General features: G+C 34.0%; 1 pseudogene; it reads left to right on the forward strand.

Annotated features, from left to right (window-relative positions):
• LOC129924748 (dynein axonemal heavy chain 6-like) overlaps positions 1–22,964 on the forward strand; it is a 64,547-nt pseudogene that overhangs the window by 39,731 nt on the left and 1,852 nt on the right.

A 22,964-nucleotide genomic window follows, 5' to 3' on the forward strand; every position in this document is an offset into this window, starting at 1 on the left:
GTGTTCTTAGCTAATGTCAAGTATTCATTATTTATATTGTAAATCTTAAAGAATTCATTAACTAAATTAACTTTGATCTTACTTACAGATTAATGTGACATGTGAAATGAGATATTCCTCTAGTGATTGCTTTGATTTTCTTTCAGAGGTCTCTTTGAAAAACACAAGCTTGTATTTTCATTTTTGCTTTGCTCAGAGATTATGAAAACTGAAGGGGAAATAACTCCCTTGGAGTGGATTTTTTTTCTCCGTGGACCTATTGGAGGTATAGAGAAGGTACTAGACATTTTGATTATTATTTGTCTTCTTCTCTTATTTCAACTTCATTTATTTTAGGAAATGCCTTCACAGAAATGAAATGACTTTCTAGAGATCCTAGAGATATATAAATATGTTATCATTTTATTATATACATTAGGAATAAAAAGTTTTAAATAATAGTACACTTGTATGGAATAGTGATTTTCTGTAACCGTGGCTGTGTATCAATGATTAGCCTCTTTATGCAGAAGAGAAGTTAAAAAGGGAAGATTGTAAATTTCAAGAGATGTAAATTGTTGAATGCCACAGAATTTTCTGTACATCTTAAAGATTGTAGCTTATTCAAATCAATTAGATTTGAGAGTTTAAATTTATATAACCATTGAGAATCAACACACTTTGTCACCACTGACAACTTGACATATTTATGGATTATTTAGAATCTCACTGAAAGACTTAGACTTAGGTCCTCCCGCGCCGTTTGGCGCATTGGGCGGCAAGCTGTCTCCATAAAGATCTGTCACTGGCAATGTCTGAAGCCTCCTCCCACCTGGTGTCCACTGTTCTGAGGTCCCTGTTTGCGCTTTCCTCGTTTTGGCTTCCATGTTATCACAACTCTTGGTGTGCGTAATTCATTTTGACGTAGAACATGTCCTGCAAACCTCATGCGACGCTCAGTCACAACCTCACTAAGTGTTCGACTCCCAGTTCGGCATAGGATTTCCTTGTTTAAGACCCGATCTGTGTAACTGACTCCCTGAAAGAGGAAGGTTAAACAATTATAGAACACACAACTTCTATCAAAATAAAAACTTTTTTTCTTTTTTTGTAATTAAAAGCCATTACATTTTCTACAGCAAAATGTCCCCAAACCAGAAAACACAACGTGGCTTCCATTAAATGTTTGGAAAATGGCCTGCGAGATGAGTGACACATTTGAAGACTTCCGTAACATCCATTATGATTTGGATAAAACACCTGTATGGATAAGACTGGATGAAGGCCCTGAGGTAATGATAATGATAACAAAATGCATTACCCATATAAAAAAATATTAAAACAATCAGTCTCAATCAAACTGAAGGCTACATATCTTAATAATTAGGACATCTTCAAAAAAGATCGTTTCATTCTTTGAAATCTGTCTCTTTAATCTATTTGTACATAATAATGAGAGATTTAACTCTGCAAAGGCATTGTTTTTCTGGCTGATTCAGGCATCCCATTTCAGGCATAGGAAATAAATAGCACTTTTAAGAATTTGTCCTAGCATTTGGAATGAGAAATATGCCTTAATCACTTGTCTTATATTAAATTGTTTTATTGTGATTTTAAATTATACAAAATATTTTACAGTTTGTGGCATAGTAACCATGGCACAAATGGGTTCCGTGAGCCCAGGCTCATTACCAATAGGGGCCCACAACAGCTCTTAAAAAAAAAGAATGTGTTTTGATGTTTTGAATTCTTACATTATTTTATTTCCCATTAATTCTGTGATTATAATTTTTAAATTGTCTGCAGTATATTGCAATTTGATAAAGAAACTGATGGGGCCTCCATACAGGATGACTAAATTTAGTTTTGTCATTCTAGATTCATTGTTTTAATACTGTGCCCAAGAGACTCTTGCTACCCCTTCTGTTTACTCTGTAATGCTAGCCAAACACATTTTCTGTAATAGTATGTAACCTGGTGAGCCAATACACATAAAGCGATGAACAATCAAAATAAGCCCCCTATATTTCTTATGGTCCTAAAGAATTCACATTAGTCTAAACACATTTGGATGAACCTATAATAAAAATCTGTCGTTGAAATCATTAATGTATACTGTGTACAGCTCTCTGTATTTTAGTTCACGTGTTACTGAATTAGACTCAGATGGCGAGTCCAGTCACATTTATTGGGTTGGTCAGTTCTTGGCTTCATATCAGGATTTCCTGACTACAAAATCACTCACGAAGCTCTATTGCTATCTTAAAAAGCTGAACACATGGACCAAATGAAGATCGTAAAATAAAGAGCAGATAGTTGCTATCTTTGCACCAAAAATGCAACAGCTTTTGTTGAACCTTATGATGATAATATTCATGAGGTCGAAATGCATTTTATTGATTAAGCCAGTTACCTGATGAAAAAACAACTGCAAAAGTGCAAACATAAAAAAAAAACAAAAGCAGAAGATGCAGATTAAGGAGACGCCCACAAAAATTCAGACTTAACAAACAACCAGCAAGCTTGCAGACAAAAGAAACAAGCATGAAGATTAAGACAAGAAACAATTAGCAGAAGATGCAGACAAAAGAAAAACACCTTCAAGATACAGACATAAGGTACAACAGACAGAAGATGCAGACATAAACCTTTAAATTCAAGAATGTAAATTTGAGCCTCCAACTAGGAACAATTAAGTGACTTGGCATCTTTCACACAAAAATTGTAGTGCTTGTGACAATAACAAAACAATAGTGCCTTGTGACGATAATAAAGTTTTTTATTTCACTTTCTCTAGTGGGTATTCCCATTTTACATAATGATTTATCAATTTATGTAAGCAATGGACATAAAGTTTATACAATAACTGTTGGAAATAAAGAAAATGAACAAGATAACAATTATTTTGGTGTATGATTAGTTTAGTTCTTTCCTTGTAAATCCTAGGCACAATTTGAACCGAAGGGGGTCTGGGGTGAAGGTTATGAAAATGATTTAATGTATCAGTTGTTGTTGTTATGTAAACGTGTGCTTGTAACTATCCATAAGAATGTGTTCAGCAAATATTAGAGATGTGTGTTGTGTAGTCATTCAGTGTATTTTGACTCTATTGTACTATTATGTTCCTAACAGGAGGCAAGAGAAAAAAGTGTTTTTCTTTACAATAACTGTTAACAGAATTTTAAAAAGGCTAATTTTATTAACAAGGATGTATTTTATATTCAGCTTGACTTGGGCCTTTAGGTCTAGGTTTTACAATGTTATGAATGCAAGAAGCTTGTGAAAGTTTCTGCGTTTTAAAATTGTATAGATTATAACTGAGAAAGCATGATTTTTTTTATATCAAAAACTTTAGGTTCGAGCCAATCCTCCTCCGGAGCACTATCTCTACACTGTCTTGGATCCCCCTGAATATAACGATGGTGATCTGCCTCTTCCAGATAGAGTTAATGGAAATTGGAATGATCGCCTGACAGCTTTCAAAAATTAATGTTTGTTAAAGTTTTCCGTGAGGAAAGGGTGAGTTTTCAATTAAAAGTTTTGTTGTGTGCCCAAATGAAAGAGCATCATACTCACGTCTTACAAACCAGTACATAGACCTACTATTCTAACGGTGAAACTGGCAAATGGGATCAAAGGATCTTGCGCCATAGCCTTAAGTTTTCTTACCTTGGTCATAGTTTAAATATTAGATCTATGTTCTGTGGCACAGGTTCTCTGTAAAATCACATCACATCTTAGATCCCTGGGTTAGGGCAGTCAAATGGATAATCTAGATCTATGGCCTGCTAACCAAACTCCTTCCCAGTTAAAGGCTCATTCTGGCTTTTTACAATATGATGAATTAAAAGCAATGCTTACACTCACAATGTTCAAATGTTTAAAAGGAGTTGATATTCTCTGTAACATGAATTAACTTAATGTTGAGGTAGAAAGACTAATGGAATAGATCTAGATTAATCTAAATTGATACCAGGGTTATCCTTCAATGCTAATAGATATCTTGGGGCTATTGAGATTGTTGATCCATTGAAAATGATAGAAAAAAGTAGCAGTTAGGATCAAAATAATCTTCTAACTATAAAGCACTGTGTGTAAATTTTTTTCAACAAAGATATTTTTCTTGGGTTTTATGTGAAAAAAAATTAATTATATCCTTTTTGGATTTATTGTTAACTTTTATATTATGTCAATTCTGTTTTTATCCTAGACAACATTTGCAGTGACAGAGTTTGTTTCTGAATGTTTAGGGAAACAATTTGTTGAAAGTCCTCCTGTCACATTGCCAGAACTCTATGAAAGTGTGTCTAAGACTACTCCACTGGTCTTCGTTCTTTCTCAAGGATCAGATCCAATGACATCATTTCTACGTTTTGCTAAAGATATGGGAGTTCATGAAAAGTAAACACAGACATTTTTTCAATAAATATATTCATTAAATTATTTTTCTACCATAAATGTCTTCTTTAACTTAAGCTAAATTCTATGGGAATTTAAATATGATTGTTATGGAAAAGAGAAACATAAAGCTTACATGGAGAAACTGCTGCCATTTTTGTGACATCTTTATTGTCTGGTGTCAGTCTGTTGCCCTTTCATATCAGTTAGTTACTTCTTGAAAATTAAGTTTTAACCAAAACAATTAGCTTCTTTTCAACATAGGGAACTAGATTTCTTTGTAACACTAGCTTTTAATACAAGTAGATCTACATCATCTCATTCACAAAGTCAAGGCTCTAACTCTAGTTAGACTGAGAGTTTCTTATTACAGTGTTCCCCCTGCTTCCTCATTTTCCAAGAGTTTCTGAAATCTCAAATTTACCCATATGACTGAAACAGTTCAGCTTTGTCTTTTCACATTATAGACTTGAGAAGTTCCTCCTTTTTTTTGTCATCCAGAGTGTTGACTTGTAAGAGTAAAAACCCAGCATTTTTCTGTAGCATTTATTTGAATTTTTTCTGTCTGTGTTCAGTATCCAACTTTCACAACCATGTGGGGGTTCAGAGACCACTAGAGAAGAATGCAGTTTTAATTTGGTTGGAAGCTGTTACTTTTCCAGATTCTCTAGTTTGCTCATGACAGCAAATGCCAAGCTTAAAAGGGTTTTTATTTCTTATTGATTTGAAGTCCATCTCTTCCAATGTTTGACCATAGGTATTTAAATGAGTCAACTTCTTCTAATGTTAGTTCGTTCGACTGTACCCCAACATCCTCAACATCTCATTATATCTCCAGCACAAACTAGTATTTTGAATTTATCAGCACTGATCTCCATGCAGACTGCTCTAGTATACAGTTTTGAAGTAATATCTTGTACCTGGTCTGAAATTTCCCCAATGAGGTCTATATCCTCTTCAAACCCGAGATGGACAAAGGCTGCCTATATGGTCAAGTAGGAGTAAATCCTTCTAGAGTTTCCATCATAATATGCTTCAGAAATATGTTAATTAATAAGAGCTGGAGAGAGAATGCATCCTTACCACACTCCTATGGATGTCCTAAAACTTTCTCAAACTTGGTTGTTCAGAAGTATTGAGCTATTTGCCTTTTGGAATAGGGCTTTGATAATATTGATAATGTTTTTATCCAAGCTGAACTCCCTCATCACTTGCCACATATCATGATGCCAAAACCAGTCAAAAGTTTTTTGAAATCTGTGAAGTCGTGTACAATTTATTTTGGTGTTAAAGGCATTTTTTTGTTTAACAGTCTAATGTTAAGTATATGTTCAAGAATGCTTCTACCTTTGCAAAGGACCTCCTCAACTTTTGAGTCTGTTGAAATTATTTTTAGCATTATTTTGCTTGGTTAACCATTAGACTTTATCGTTCTATAGTTTTGGGCTTTTTTATTGTCTCAAGTTTTCTTTCTTGAGCATTGGAATTTTAAAAAATTTGGATCTATTCTTGTGGCAATATTTTTTTTAATCCCATATTTTCTGGCAGAAAGTCCTAGTTATATTTGAGCCATTGTATTTTGAAAGTTCTTTGGTATGTTATCCCTCTGATGATACGATAAAATACCATCAGAAGGCTAGAAGTGCTAATTATTTGAAACCTATAAATTTTTTATGTGTTTTATCTTTATACAGTATAATTATATATTTAATAAATTCTTTGTATAACTTTTAATTTGGAGCAAGCTGGCTGAGGGAAATTTAATTATTATGTTCTTATTAGAGTTAACAAAAGACATGACATTTCCTAAATTTTATTTATGTATAAATAATTATTGCTTAATTACATGGTGGTTGTTTTTTTTATTAACTCCTATTCACATTTAGAAAGTAATTTGTAGGTTTGATTCCTTATTTTAACTATTCACTTATAGTGTAAAATCAATTTCACTTGGTCAAGGTCCAGTGGCAGATACAATGATCAAGAATGCAACCAAATTTGGTGACTGGGTTTTTGTACAGGTAAGGAACAGAAGCTAGCTTTTTTTTTTTCTTAGACCTTTCCAATCGTCATTTTCAAAAAGTATATAGGTAACTGTTATATTATAATCTCTCCTAGCCATTGACTAAACAGAAATCAATGTTTATTATTTTTGAATAAACATAGATTTTTTTTTTCCCAGATTTATAAATATATTAATTAAAAATTTGATTGTATTATTTTTAAAAGACTTAACATTTTTTGCTTTAAAAAGTTATTTAAACCAAAACATTTAGTTTAAATTTAACTGAAAAATTCTTTTTAGAATTGCCATTTAGCCGCTTCATGGATGAATGCCATGGAAGACATTATAAAAAATATCCAGGAGACTAGTTCACTTTTACACAGTAACTTTAGACTCTGTCTTCAATGCCTGCCAAACATTTCCCTGTCAGTGTTCTTCAGAATAGTGTCAAAGTCACTAATGAGCCACCTAAAGGGCATTAGAGCCAATCTAAGAAGGGCATTCATAGATATGTCAACTTCATTTTTTGAAGACCACCGTAAGACTTTTTTGTTTTTTGTTAGAAAAATTTTTAATAATTAACAATAAATTCCAACACTATGATAGTATTGAGAGATGATAATGTAGTCCTCTGTGTTAATAGTAATAATGTTATTTACACTATATATTGTGTATGGATTATTATAGTGTTGGTTTAATCCTGTGCACTCCCAGGGGAGCATAGGGCCGCAGCCACACCTCTCCACTGAACTCGGTTCTGAGCAGCTTTCTTAATCTGCTGCCATGTCATTACAGTACCCTCAGCTTCACTGATGACTGACCTCTTCCAGGTTTGCTTGGGTCTGCCCACTTTCCTCTTTCCTTGTGGGTTCCAGTCAAGTGCCTGCCTTGCAACATTGGTAGCTGGTTTTCACAGGATGTGTCCTATCCAGCTCCATTTTCGTTTTGTGATGTCTTGGGCTATGGGCTTTTGTCTAGTTCTCTCCCACAAATCGATAGTAGTTATCTTTTCTGGCCACCTAATTCCTAATATGCGGCGTAGGCATCTGTTAACAAAGGTCTGGAGCTTTTCCATATTTGTTATATTTGTTATTATAGTGTAGGTTGATTGATTTTTTAATTTAAAAATGACAAAAAAAAGATATTTTAAAGATTAGTAATAATAATGACTGACTTAACTTGTGTTATTGTTTCTATATAAATTAAACATTTTTTAATAACAGCTCTGGGAATGGACTGGAGGAAGATCATTTTCGGCATTTGTTTTTTTCATGCTGTTATTCTTGAGAGGAAAAAATTTGGACCATTAGGCTGGAATATAACAGTAAGAGTCATGTTAAGACTGTAGAACTGGAATATAGCAGTAAGAATCATGTTAAGACTGTAGAACTGGAATATTACAGTAAGAGTCATGTTAAGACTGTAGAACTGGAATATAACAGTAAGAGTCATGTTAAGACTGTAGAACTGGAATATAGCAGTAAGAATCATGTTAAGACTGTAGAACTGGAATATTACAGTAAGAGTCATGTTAAGACTGTAGAACTGGAATATTACAGTAAGAGTCATGTTAAGACTGTAGAACTGGAATATTACAGTAAGAGTCATGTTAAGACTGTAGAACTGGAATATTACAGTAAGAGTCATGTTAAGACTGTAGAACTGGAATATTACAGTAAGAGTCATGTTAAGACTGTAGAACTGGAATATTACAGTAAGAGTCATGTTAAGACTGTAGAACTGGAATATCACAGTTAGAGTGTAAAACTGGAATATTACAGTAAGAGTCATGTTAAGACTAGAACTGGAATATTATCTATTAGTGTAAGGACCCATTCAATTTTTTTTTTTTTAGATATTATTAAAGCTATAACATAACAGACATAAACTCAAGTGTTAAAATGACCCATTAATCTAAAAAAAAAAGTTTTGAACAGATAGGTCTTAATGTTCTTCTTGAATGTAGTAGTGAAGCAAGCTGTTTGTCTGAGATCAATGGGGAGGGAGTTCAAAACCTTTAGACAAACACTGAAAAGGCCCACAAACTGTAACTTTTGAGTGAGAAACATGTCACATTGAGTCCATGGACTGCAGGGCTCTCCGAGGGACATATGGAGTGATCAGTTCACTCAAGTAAAAGGGCGTTCTTAGCTTTGTAGTCGATTCTTGCATTCTTAGGAAGCCAATGGAGTGTACACAAGAGAGCAGTAGCAGAATCACTTCTTTGTTTTTCATAGGACCATTCCTGCAGCATTATCCTGAATTTGCTCTAGCTCAGCAGTTATCAACCTTTTAAGGTCGGCGACCCCTTTTAGAATCCCCCACTCTGACGCGACCCCCTAACACACACAGCAATAGAAGAATAGAAAAAAACAATCTATATTTTCAATGGTCTTAGGCGACCCCTGGCAAATTGTCAATCGACCCCCAAGGGGGTTGCGACCCACAGGTTGAGAACCCCTGCTCTAGCTGAATGATGATGTTGTCCTGTATACCTACCTGCTAGCACGGGATTGCAGTAGTCAAGGCAGGAGAGTATGAATATCACAGCTAACTTTTTTTTTGTTGACTCTGTTGTCAAATATGGTCAGATCTGGCCTAATCTGCACAGCTGCAGATAGAGATCTTTGCAGAGCTGACTTATGTGTGGGTCAGAAGAAAAGAGTTGAGGCAAAGAAAACTCATATTAGCTTAATTTAAAGAACTAAGCCACGAGCTAGCACCATCCATCCATCCATCCATCCCAGTGGCGCTACAGCCCATGGAGGGCTCTGGCCTGCTTTAACACATCCTTCCATTCAGATCTCTCCTGGGCCTTTCGTCTCCACGCCCTAACCCCAAGCTGCTTCAGATCTGCTTCCACGTCATCTATCCATCGCATTCGGGGTCTGCCTTTGGGTCGCCTGCCTTTTGGTTTTTGCCTGTATACCATTTTCGCCCCTCTGTTGTCTGGCATTCTTTCAAGGTGACCTGCCCAACGTAGTCTGTTCTTTTTTATTTCGTTCACTATTGGTGGGTCTTCATATAATTGATATAACTCATGGTTAGTGCGTGTCCTCCACCCTGTTTCATCCTGTATGGCGCCATAGATTTTCCTAAGAATTTTTCTTTCCCAAGTGTTGAGTAAATTTTCAGATGTCTTTGTCAGTGTCCAGGTCTCACTTCCATACATTGCTGCCGGTCTTATTATGGTTTTGTATATTATTTTCTTGGTTTTCCTTGAAATCGTTTTGCTCTTAAGTAAATGGTGGGTGCTATAAAATGCCCTGTTGCCTGCTGCTATTCTTTCTTTTATTTCTGTTAGTAGGTCATTTTTGAAATTAATAGTATGAGCTAGCACCAGTGCTCAAAATACTTTTTCAGGCAACACTTAATCAGGGTAGGGTACCTAAGATTGCAAACTAAGTGGATAAAAGAAACCTGGCAGTTCATGATGAATAGGGAATCTATACTCTCTACATTTGTCATGTAGTTTTCTTAATTGCTTTTGTCCTATCTTTATTCATAGTAATATATATATATATATATATAATCCTTCAGTCACAAAAATGAATGCTGTAGTTGACGACTTATTTGACTTAATCCTGTGCACTCCCAGGGGAGCATAGGGCCACAACCACACCTCTCCACCAAACTCGGTTCTGAGCAGCTTTCTTCATTTGCTCCCATGTCATTCCAGTAGTAGTATAGTGCTTATTGCCATTACCACCTCCAGCAAAGAAAACCTTACAATCTGAACAATGAAAAGGAATAGAAAAGCAATCTCAGCAACATGTGTCATGAAGTTATCTAAAAAATCAAAAGTTATTTATGTTAAAAAATAGCTGGAAAAAAAAAAGAAAGAATCAACTTGTTTATTAAGGCTTGTCCCATTAAATTAATTATGACATGAAGCTGATATAAAATAATAATTTGACGAGAGTTGGCCTTACTTAATGCTAATTAGGCATGGGGCATCTGACTGTGTTAAGATTATTAAATTTCATTTAGTGCTGGATATTCAAAAATAAATCTTTTCTCTAGGTTACTAGGACAACATTTTGTTAAACATTTATAATTGTCTAACAACCTTTTTTTTTCGAGAAAATTCATCTACCTGGTATATTGAAAATACATTTTTTGACCTTTCCTTATAACAATTGTGAAAGACTATACCAGTATAGAGTCAGAATTAATTGAAGCTGGATGATTACTTATATAATATTGTTATTAAATCTTATTTGGATAAAAGATTCCTGGCAGACATTAATCAACTGGCAAAGGAAGTTATGTATTAGAAAAATGTATTCCCTGTGCTGTGTAGAAAAAAAAAAAAAGAGAAAGAGATAAAGAGATAATCAATGTTTGAAAGTAATGAGAGGCTGTATTATGGGAGTAGCTACTGTGATATATGGTAGACTAGATTTGTTCAATTTAAAATAGAAAATGCAATTAGGGAAGAAAAATGTGTTTTTGTTCAGTACAGACCATCCTGGCAATGCAAGTTCTAAAATTGGTGGCTCATGAATATAAACAAAAAAATGCTCAACACACACAAAAATATAACAAACACACATATAAAGTATAAATATTTCTTTTATTTTTTAAAAAAGAAAATGTTCAGCATCAAAACATGCAGCAATATGGACCTGTTAATTAAACAACTAATAAATCATAATGAACCTAACACAGTTAACAATAATGATATTGTTGTGTCTCTCTCATTGTTTCTTGATTGAAATCAAAACAGCTACCGCCAATTGCGAGAATGTGGCAACTCAGATTCTAAATAGGGTGATACTTTATTGAGTCTAATGTATTACATGCCAAATAGTGTACTTTATTGAGTCTGATGTATTACATGCCAAATAGTGTACTTTATTGAGTCTGATGTATTACATGCCAAATAGTGTACTTTATTGAGTCTGATGTATTACATGCCAAATAGTGTACTTTATTGAGTCTGATGTATTACATGCCAAATAGTGTACTTTATTAAGTCTGATGTATTACATGCCAAATAGTGTACTTTATTAAGTCTGATGTATTACATGCCAAATAGTGTACTTTATTGAGTCTGATGTATTACATGCCAAATAGTGTACTTTATTAAGTCTGATGTATTACATGCCAAATAGTGTACTTTATTAAGTCTGATGTATTACATGCCAAATAGTGTACTTTATTAAGTCTGATGTATCACATGCCAAATAGTGTACTTTATTGAGTCTGATGTATTACATGCCAAATAGTGTACTTTATTGAGTCTGATGTATTACATGCCAAATAGTGTACTATTGGCAACACAAAATTTCTAATTGAATAACTGTTGTACTGTTCTGATCTTGTACTGGACTCCACTGTGCTAGACTGTCTTGACTCTGCAACTCTCTCTCTTTTTTTATATAGGGTTTCTGAATGTCACTAGTCCTCTCTGGATGATCATTTCTTCACTTTCCTAAAGTAATTCATTTCAAAATATTATCTTTTTAGAAAAAAAAATGTATGTATACAGTTTTTCTTATAAATAAGTCGTATCTATTTTTATTTTAGTAGGCTTTTAGTGATAGTGATAGAGAGTGTGCATTGCTCAACATGGAAATGTTTTGTAAAGATGGTTACATCCCTTGGGAGACACTGATCTATATAACAGGAGAGGTAGAGTATTGTGTGTATTGTCATTTGCGCATGAGATATAAATATTTTAGTTTCTTTCTAAAACACTAAGCCAAAAATATTTATCTCTTGACTTTTCATGACTTTGTTATAAACGTGTAATTAAAAAGAAAAATTTTAAAGGAAATTATTGTAATAGTTTGAGACAACTTAATTAATAATTTTGTAATTGGAATTGACCAGACATGTATGCCCACTTCATGTGGAGCGAAAATGACAAAACAGTGCACATTATATCATATATTCTATATGGATTTTGCTCAGCAGCTAGACATGCAATATCAGGCTTTGAGACCAAGCTGGATTAAAGGAGTAACAGAAGTGGGCTAAATTGAGTCAAGAGAGAAAAGTATCATTTTGTCATCAGACCACAGATGGCTCACATTGAATTATTATCGCATTTCTTAAAATGCAATTGTGCATTTTAACATTTTAAAATAAAATACCACCACAATTTTCAAACTACATACATCCATAAAAGACTTCATACATTAATCTATATTCGTTAATTTCCAAATTTTAGTTTAACATTTATGAATGATTATTTTTTTGTACAGTATAATACACAATTAGTTGAATGATTTAAAACTTCTTTTATCACCACAGATTACATATGGTGGTCGAGTCACAGATGCCCAAGATCAAAGATGTCTAAGGACAATTTTAAAGTTTTTTTTCATACCTGAAACCTTAAAACCAAAATATAAATACTCGGAATCAGGTAATTGTATGTTGAATATAAAGTACATTATAAAGGAAGTCCTATTCATTTATTTGCGGCAGATGTTGATGTTTATTAGCAGGTTTCAAACTAGAACTAAAATAAATTGAATATGTTTCCTTTTTTTCTTTTTATACACCATATCTGTGATCTAACCTTTGAAAGTAGCATCTTCGTCTTCGTACAAGTATTACTTCATTCAGTACACACACACATACACACATTGTCCTTAACACTGATCAACATATTTTGATGTAAAATACAAATATTCAAAATTGATTTCTCATCAGTAAGTTTGTATAATGTTCTACTAATAATTTGTAAAAGATTAAGATGCTGGTATAGTCAATAGCTTATGGCACATCAACATTATTTAGATCTCTATTGATTGTAGAGAAGCTGCAGGGTTTAGAAGCGTTGACAACTGATCAAAAAGTTTGTATTGCTATTAAGATCAATGTCATAGAGAGGGGTGTAACATGCACTTTAAAATAGTTGCATGGAGTGATCAAAGCAAAATTCCTTTTCAAAAATATGCAAACAAAAAACATACATAAATTATAACCAGTTACAGAATTGAAGTATGAGCCTAATCAAAATTGATATAACAAATTAGAATAAATCCATTCTAATCTGACTTCAGAATCCTATGCAACTTGAGCAAAGATTTAACATAGTGAAAGTAGATTTGATTAAGACTGTTTTAGTCTGTCAGGGTGAGGAACTTTTTAGCTCGTGATACATTGTTTATTTTACTATTCCTCTTATCAGCTGGCAAAAGGGTAAAAAAAAAAAAAAAACTTGGATGGACACAGATCTCAAAAATAGCTCTAACAAATTTAACAGTTTAAGTATAACTTTGGGAAAAGAATAACTAGCTAATTGGCCGCACTTGAAACTTGTTTGACCATTATAATTTTTCAAACTATAAATTTCTTACAATTAAATTTTGTCTGGAGGTTAAAGAGTTCAATAAATACATAAACTTTTTCAAGAACATTTGACATCTTTGAAACTTTTATTACTTGTATTAATATCTAGATCCAGTATTCTAGTCTAGGCTACCCTTTTTTAAAATATTGCCATGTCTGCATCTGTATCACCAAGCTAGAATTTTATATATTCTGACTAGATTTATACATGCCCTTAACCTTGATTTATTTCAGGTATGGGGGAGAGGGAATTGTTCTTTTGTTTAAAATGTAGTATTCATTAGTAATTAATAGCAAAGTAATTGCTTACCAAAAGTCATCAGCCTCATAAGAAATAATGTCTTTGAGAAAAAAAAGTTATGTTGTTTTGTATTAAATACAATGGGCCATGGAAGGTAATTGTTTAAATTTAATCTATTTTTGAAGGTATTTATTATCCACCTCTTGTCAAGACATTGGCTACTGTCAAGGCTTACATTGAATCTCTACCACTTATAGATGAGCCAGAAATCTTTGGGCTCCATGAGAATGCAAACATAGCCTTTCAGTTGAATGAAACCAATGCTTTACTTGGTAAGTCTGTGTTTGTTTTGCTAACAGTCGCAATTTACTGCTATATACACTTACACTGGTTTTGTTTTGAAATACTTTAGTTAAGAATATAAATCATTGTCATAAAACACTGGTTTTGTTTTGAAATACTTTAGTTAAGAATATAAATCATTGTCATATAATAAATTGTCATATAATCTTTTTTACACTGCTTTATTATGGCTTACAACATTGTAGCCATCAGTGAGTCTTATGCTCTATGGACAGACTCCTTTGCCACTTTTCTCTCTAAAAAGATTCAGATTGTGGGTCGTTTAGAACTTTCTTTTTGTTGATCTCAGGAGAACCACATTTGATTACTCTTACTTTATATATCTGTTTTGTTCACCTATTACCTTGAGCCTACTGTTTTGTTAGCAGCACTAATAAATCAATTGATTCTTCTTATTCAAATAAATCAACAAAAAAAAAGGGTGAGATGTTTGGAATTTAAAACAAAAATTTTTGTTCATGCAGAACTAAAGGAGTAAAACAAATTTTTATCTAGCTACAATACTTGATGTTCAACCGAGAATCGTAGCAGCTGATGGTGGGATGTCTAATGATGATATTACTTATGAACTTGCTGAGGCTGTCCTGGATCGATTGATTGACAAACTGGATATTGAAAGAGCGAATCCCAATATGTTTACAGTACGTACTAATATTATTAGTTCCAAGTAAAAATGGTAGTTTTTAATTCTTAGTACTTACTTTACTTAGAGTCCATCACCCCTATTGAAGTATGGGCCACCAGCAATGGATTTCCATATTCCTTTATCCTGGGCCATCCTTTTAATTCTTAGTAAGCCTTTCTGTTTCAAATATTGTTCGTGATCCTATCATTCCATAGTTCCTAGTATTACATGATAGTCTTTTAGTTCTTGTGATGCTTTAGTGTCTAGCTTTATATAGCAGTGTCTTAGTTTTTTATCATGCAATACCTAACATAATAGATTGCTCTCTTGGCATGCAATAATACCTAACATAATAGAATGCTCTCTTAGCATGCAATAATACCTAACATAATAGATTGCTCTCTTAGCATGCAATAATACCTAACATAATAGATTGCTCTCTTAGCATGCAATAATACCTAACATAATAGAATGCTGAATGTGAAAACTACTACATTATTAAAAGCTTCTTATTTAAAGAAAAACAACATAATAGTGCATACAATATTTTTTAAAATATCAAAAACCATGTTGTTGTTTTTTCAATAATATTAGATATGCTTAGTAGTAATTGACAAATTGATTGCAAAATATTGTTTCTTTATCCACTAGCTTGACGCCAAAGGTCACATAAACTCTTTAACCATAGTATTGATGCAAGAAACTGAAAGATTCAATAAACTGCTTATAATAATCAAGGTACATGTTAATAAGATTTAAATATATAATAATTAATGAGTATGTTTTATAGTATTGTATACAAAGACCTTACTGAGGTTTAATGTAAACAAATCTGAAGCCTAGATTTATTTAACGAATAGTTCATGAGGCAAATTACAAGAAGATTGCTTATGATATGATATTGACACAGAATAAGTTCCCCTTTCAGAGTTTGCAATCTTTATGGCAGATGATGTCAAGGTCATCTATTTTGCTAGCCAAGGTTAACGAGCAGGGTATCATGTGGCCAGCACAATGACCTACCGCCTTTTCTTTCCCCAACTAAAGTCAGAATTTGGATTAGAATTAAAATTTGAATTAAATTAAAATTAGAATTTGGTGGACTCAGGGGCGTCCTAAAAATCACTAAGCCAAGCACTTAACCACTCAGCCACCACGCCCTCAATATCTCATGTAGTGAAATCAAAAATTCTTAACTGGCCATTTCTTGTAAAAGCAAGTTGGTAGCTCCATTCAATTTTCTAGGCTTTCAATGCATTCAACAACTTGAAAAAATTACTCTGGAATCCTCGATACACTATAATGAATCTCCACCCTGGGACGAAAGCCCTCTTCCTACTATAAGGGACCATATTGAAAACATAAAAAGAAAATCTGACTACAGACCAACAGAGCTCAAGGAAATAGTGAATTGTTTTCTACAAACCAATTATCCTAGCAATCAGTGGATCAGAGTTTACAGGGACGGCTCATCCCATAAAGCCACCACAAATGGAGGAGCTGGAATACTCATCGAATGGCCAGATGGAGGAAAACTAGAAAAATCCATTGCCACTGGAGAGCTCTCTGACAGTCACAGAGCAGAAAGGGGAGCACTAGCACTAGCTGCTACCATGCTAGCAAATCATCCACACAGTTCCCCACACAGTCAGATTGTCTTTCTAACTGATGCGAAAACAACCCTCCAAAGCTTGCAAAACTCTGATTCCTCTTGTATTAAAAACCTCAGAACAGCACTTACAAAGCTCAACAACAACAGCAAAAAAACTGTTATTCAATGGATACAAGAATAGAAAATACCCAGCAATAACTGTTGGAATTCTCGTGATAATGGTGAAATGATAGTAAGTCAGAGCTTCATTTTAAGAGATAATTTGGTCAAGTTTTTTCAAATTTATTTTTACTCCTTTAGACATCATTAGAACAACTGAAAAAAGCCATCAAAGGTTTCGTAGTGATGAGTGAGGAATTGGAGAATGTATACAATGCTTTTTTAAATAACCATGTAAGTAATTTATTGTTTACATTTAGAATGAACGTAGATCTATCTGTTAAATTTTAGTTTTATTTTTCCCGAAAAACTTCACACATTTTATTGGAAGCTTCAACTTAACATCAGCTTCTCTTATACAAATTTAGTTCAAAAAGAAGATAATAATTCCAACCTGAATTCATCTTGTTACCCACTGGCTCATGTGAAACCTTACCTTTACCTTTTACCTTTACCTATCCCTTAGTCTGTTGGACCGTTGGGGCACCAGGCAAGATTTGTTGACCGTCTTTCTCCATTCCTCCCTTTTTTTGTCTTGTTTAGAACCTCTCTCAATGGCAGGCCCGTTCATTCTTTAATGTTGTCCTCCCATCGCTTTTTCTGTCTGCCTCTTCTTCTTCTCCCTGGCACTGTTCCCTGAAGGAAGGTCTTTGCGAGTCCCGTAGATCTTGTAATGTGGCCAAAGGTTTTAAGCTTTCGTCTTTTTACAATAGTTAGCAGGTCGTAATGGGCTCCAATCGCTACAGTAACCCTGTCTCTGATTTCTTGGTTTGTGATGCGGTCTTTGAATGTGATGCCTAGGATCTTTCTGTAGCATCTCAATTCCATTGCTAGGATCCTCCTCTCAAGCTCTGCATTCAACGTCCACGACTCGCAAGCATATAAAAATGTGGCCATGACCAGAGAGCGCATCAGTCTGATTTTGGTGCCGAGGGCTAAGCCCTTATCTTTCCATATTATTTTAAGTTTTGAAAGGGCTGCTGTGGACTGTGCTATTCGGGCCAATAGTTTGGGTTTTGTTCCCTCATCTGAGACAATAGCTCCGAGGTATTTGCAGCTTCAAATACCTCATGTGAAAAAGAGCTTAAAATTCTTTTTTAACTCATTGTTTTTCTTTTCCTTCCTTCCTTTTCATTCTCAAATTGTTCTTGGAAAGAAAGATTATTTATATTAATTTGTTCTAGCATATGGAATATTGTACTTGCAAGCTACAATTTAGTGTTTTAGGTATTACTACTACCTGTAGTTTCTTTTCTAGTGTTTTGTCTTGGAATTCCTCTAAATGTTTAGTGATATCCTAAGGTGCTAATTTAGTTTAATGTAAGTATCCATTTGTGATATTCCTCATAGCTCTATATGACATCTTTTAGATTCTTTATCTATCACATGTTGAAGGATCCCCCAAATTAAGATGCAATTTTGCATAGTGGTTTAAGGTGAAATAGAATTTTGTTGTGATATTACTGTCTGATTTGCAAACATTTATGATAAACTATAGTCTTTTTTGTTTGATTTCTTTATTATGTCAATATGGGAATTCCAAGATACTGGTAGCTTTTCATTTATTTAGGTATTTTGAGTTTCTAGTCCTCACTCTTCATTCAATGTATCATAAGATTAAACATTCATGAAGTCAATATATGAATTGTTGTAGTGGTGTTTCTTGTTTGACATAATTGATTAACTGTGTCAGGGGGCCAGGACAGATAAGGCAAGGCTTTAAAATACAGCCTGACACATGTATGGATCAACTTTCCATTCATTATGTTTTTTCTAACAAAATCATTGTTGTGTAAATTATATGACTTACTCAATTTCAATAGATTTTTAATTTGGTTAGGGTTATTTCTTTCTGTTTGTAAAGCACAAGTTTCTTGCTTTATAGCAAGCTTCTTGAATTATAGTCCAATTCCTTTTGTGGATCAGGGGGAGACAATGGGTTGCCTTCAGGCACTCAGCAAACACAAGTCTGTCTTCTACTGACTGAATAGAAGCCATCTAACTTCTACTGACTGAATAGAAGCCATCTGTCTTCTACTGACAGAATAGAAGTCAACTTACTTCTACTGACTTAATAGAAGCCATCTAACTTCTACTGACTGAATAGAAGCCATCTGTCTTCTACTGACTGAATAAAAGTCATCTGTTTTCTACTGACTGAAGGCATCTTACTTCTACTGACTGAATAGAAGCCATCTAACTTCTACTCACTGAATAGAAGCCATCTGTCTTCTATTAACTGAATAGAAGTCATCTTACTTCTACTGACTGAATAGAAGCCATCTAACTTCTACTGACTGAATAGAAGTCATCTGTTTTCTACTGACTGAATAAAGCCATCTAACTTTTACTGACTGAATAGAAGTCATCTGTCTTCTACTGACTGAATAGAAGCCATCTGTCTTCTACTGACTGAATAGAAGCCATCTGTCTTCTACTGACTGAATAGAATTTGTCTGTCTTTACTGACTGAACTGAAGTCATCTCTCAGTGCTCGTTGAAGTTCAAAAAGCAAGTTTGAAAACATGTTTCAACTATAAAAAAAATGACTGACAAAATGGAAGATCCAAAATAATGCAAACAAATATTGTTAGACTTAGAGAAAGTGATGACAGAAATGAAACCAAGAGTGTCCTAGTCTCGTCACAATTTATGTGAACATGACTCTTATACACACTACAAAAAATTCAGCCTGAAGAAAAAAAAAATAAAATTAACTCAACTACATAGGACAATGTAATTTAGAAATGCATTCCCTGGAAGATGAGAATCTGAACCAGCGACACAGACCCAAGTAGAATAGTTCTAAAAAATGTTGTTCAGATCTGTGCTTTTCTTCATAAGAAACTGGCCTCAAGCTAACCTTATAAAAGTGTAAAAAGAACTAAGCTGTTTGAAACATGTAGGACTATTTATGACCTCCATCAATTGACCGTAATATAAAAAAACAAAAAACTTTCTGTTTTGATAGTCATATTGAGGGGAACAAATCAGAAAAAAAGAAATTACTGCTTTCATTATTTCTATACAAATTGAGTCATTTAATTCTTTGTTTCTAAATGATATCCAGTTTGCCTGTAATGCACATGGATCCTCGCCTAGACTATGAACCAGATTTATCTCTCTATCCAGCGCCACTCTACAAAACAGCTGCAAGAGCTGGCACACTTTCCACTACAGGTAACAAATTAACAAATTTCTTTACAGCTGGGATCAATGTTCTCACAAAACACTTTCTATCTTTTGTTAACTCCTACCATAGCTTTCATGGGCATGTCTGGTTAAGTCTTGCTACAGCTCTCACAGGTTTATTTTCTCCAAGACCTAACTTGTTTACTTTAAGATCTAGCTCTCACTTGTTTCTTCTTTGTATATGTCTCACTGATTTACTCTGTATATAGATATTGTTAAGGCTTCCGCACGGTGTTGATTCTTTGAAATATAACTAGTGTAGATCTACGTCTGCCTGGAAGTAACACTGAACTCAAACTACTTCAGTAACACCGGCGAAAGGCCGAAACAATCAAAATATGTAGTCGACGCTGATGTTGTTCTACAAATATATTTAATAATCAAGAAGGGAATTGTCCGATGTCAGCTATGTCCGTAAATCCGTATATCTATGTTACTGCTCTACACGAAGCGTCTTCTTTTTAGCGTCACTTGGAGCATTCTTGTTTTTTAAAGATCTGTCACGTCACTTGTCACTAAGTAAAACTTTCCCCTTATTCCCGAAACAAATAACTAAATCCTATAGTCATAACAATATACAACATTTTTTTCTGTTCATAACAAGATTGGTTAAATATCAAGATAGATTTTTGTGTTCAATAGTTTCTGTAGCTAGTACAATTAGTCTTTCTGTGAATAAGAAGAGGATTCCTGCATTTCTCAATCATTTCTGTGTTGAGAACATCCTCATTTGCACAGCTATTCATTCAAAAATTCATTTAGGAAATGGACTAAAGTCATGCCTACTACATACCCAGCCCAGCAGAGTTTGGACATTTTTTTTTTAAGTATGGACACTGTTGATTTGAGATGTAAAGGATCTTACTATTACATGTGAAATTTTTCTTAGGAGGCACAGATCAAAAAAGAGTTCAGCTATTGAATGTGTCAAGACTATAGAGACCATGGCTTATAAAAGTGAGGGAAGAACTGTGGACTTTCAGCTTTGTTGATGCTGAGTCCTCGCCTTGGCCCTACTTGTTCTTGAAGTCTACCCAATGCTGCACTAGCATGTGTAACAAAAAGTTTGTTTAATCATCTATATTAGCATATATTGTTACAGTGCTCCCCAACTGGACACATTATTGCATGTTGACTCTTTGTTTTAATACATTGTGGGTGTTCCTTTAGAAATGAAGATTATTACCTCTTAGCTCATTCCTCCTGCATGACGGCCAGCTGGCAGGCATTGAAATCGGGACTAGGTTGATGACTATTCAAAGTGCATACTGCTCAACCTATCGATCAATGACCTGACATCAGGCAGTTTATGGTCATAGTATTTCTGGTTCCATGCCTACTGTGTTTGTGAAGCCAAAATGTGTACAGGGATAAGATCTGCTTCATTTGAGGCATTCAGGGTGCAAGCATCAGTCCATAGCAAATCTCTAATGCAGACATATTTTAGTCTTCAGTCTCTGTGTGTTGAATAGAGACCTGCATCAGAGAGATATAAGATGTCATAGTATTACTATAAGGCTTCTAGCCGTGTTGTTTGTGTTTCAGGAACTCTCAGATTTATTCATTGGTTTCATCAAATCAATAATGGTGTTTGCATTTTGGCTGTGCTAGTCACAGTATATAGAGTGCATGTGATCTTTCTAGTGGTTTTCCAGTGTAAAGATTGTATTTGAGGTTTTTGATAAGTTCCAGTTTGCTTTCTGTTGTTTTTTTTAGCTTTAGTACATCCATTGGTTTAACATGATTGGTTTCCTGAAGCTGTCCATTTTCTTTACAGCTTAGTTTTAATATATGTCCAGATCTCAGCTCAGTACATAGTTTTTGTGATTGCCTGACAATAGTTAGGTATAGATCTATTTGATGCCACTGCTTGGGTTCATTCAAGGGAACTGAAAAAGTGTATATGTTATGATTATAAAGTAAGGTAAAGTTCATCTTTCAGACCTTGTGGTCTATAGGGCAGATAATGTAAAGGTCATCTGTTTCTGTGGCCTATGGGTGTCATGTGGCCAGCACAACAACCAACTGCCTTTACTTTTTCCCAACTAATGTCAGGTACCCATTAGAGCTGGGTGGACTCAGAGGCACCAGAAGATCCCAAAAAATTAAAATCTGTCTTCACCAGGTTTCGAACCCTGGACCCCAGTCATCCACCATGCCTCCTATGTTATGATTATGAGCTGAGCATATTTCTAATAGCAATATGCCATTACTTCTATAAAATGGCCGATGACATGTTTGCCCAGAAAATGACTTCAGGTTGTCCAATCAGATTATGTATTTCAATACTGGTATAGTAGGCTTATCTGGTTTCTTTGTTTGTTTAAGTTTAAGTTTGATTAGAAGCTTTCTTTGATGTAGTATGGATTGGACCAACTGTACTTTATAGAAAGCTAGACATGTTTCCTATTCTTTCCTATATGTTGACTGAAACAAGAGATGTACTATTTTGAGAAATGATGTTAACAAAATGCTAAAAATAAGAAACTTAAAAAAAAAAATCAACCATTTAGTAGTAGAAATTACTGAATTTAAAATTATGATCAGGCTTCAGTGCCTGCTTTGAGCATTTATTTTTTAATTGCTTGCATTTAATGTCTAATTTTTTATGTTCTTATTTCATCATAATTAATTTTATTTTACACTTTTTTTTTCTGATTTTAAATAATAAGCATAAAGTTATATTTATATATTATAATAGAAGGCTAAAATAGACAATAATTTATTAGGGTTAATGACGAAATGTGTTCACATTGACATTTCTAAGATTACCTTTGACCATTCAATAGATTGGTTTTTAATATTAAGTAGATTTAAAAAGTGTTTTATTTGTGTAAGAACGCAGCATACAAAACAGATTGGCTGACATCTAGGGGTGTTTTTGTGTTTTAGAATATTGTTATTACTGATTCATGTAGGGGTAATTGTGTGTGCAATCAGCTGACACTGATAGCACAGGCCAGAACTCGGTGAGTGGTCTACTGTGATGAGGGATGACACTTCAAGAATGATCTGTATTCTGAATACTACATATGCAATTCATGATGATAGTCTTATGATCATCCATCACTTTCTAGAAGGT

The sequence above is a fragment of the Biomphalaria glabrata genome, chromosome 2, assembly GCF_947242115.1.
Source record: "Biomphalaria glabrata chromosome 2, xgBioGlab47.1, whole genome shotgun sequence".
Lineage (NCBI taxonomy): Eukaryota > Metazoa > Mollusca > Gastropoda > Planorbidae > Biomphalaria > Biomphalaria glabrata.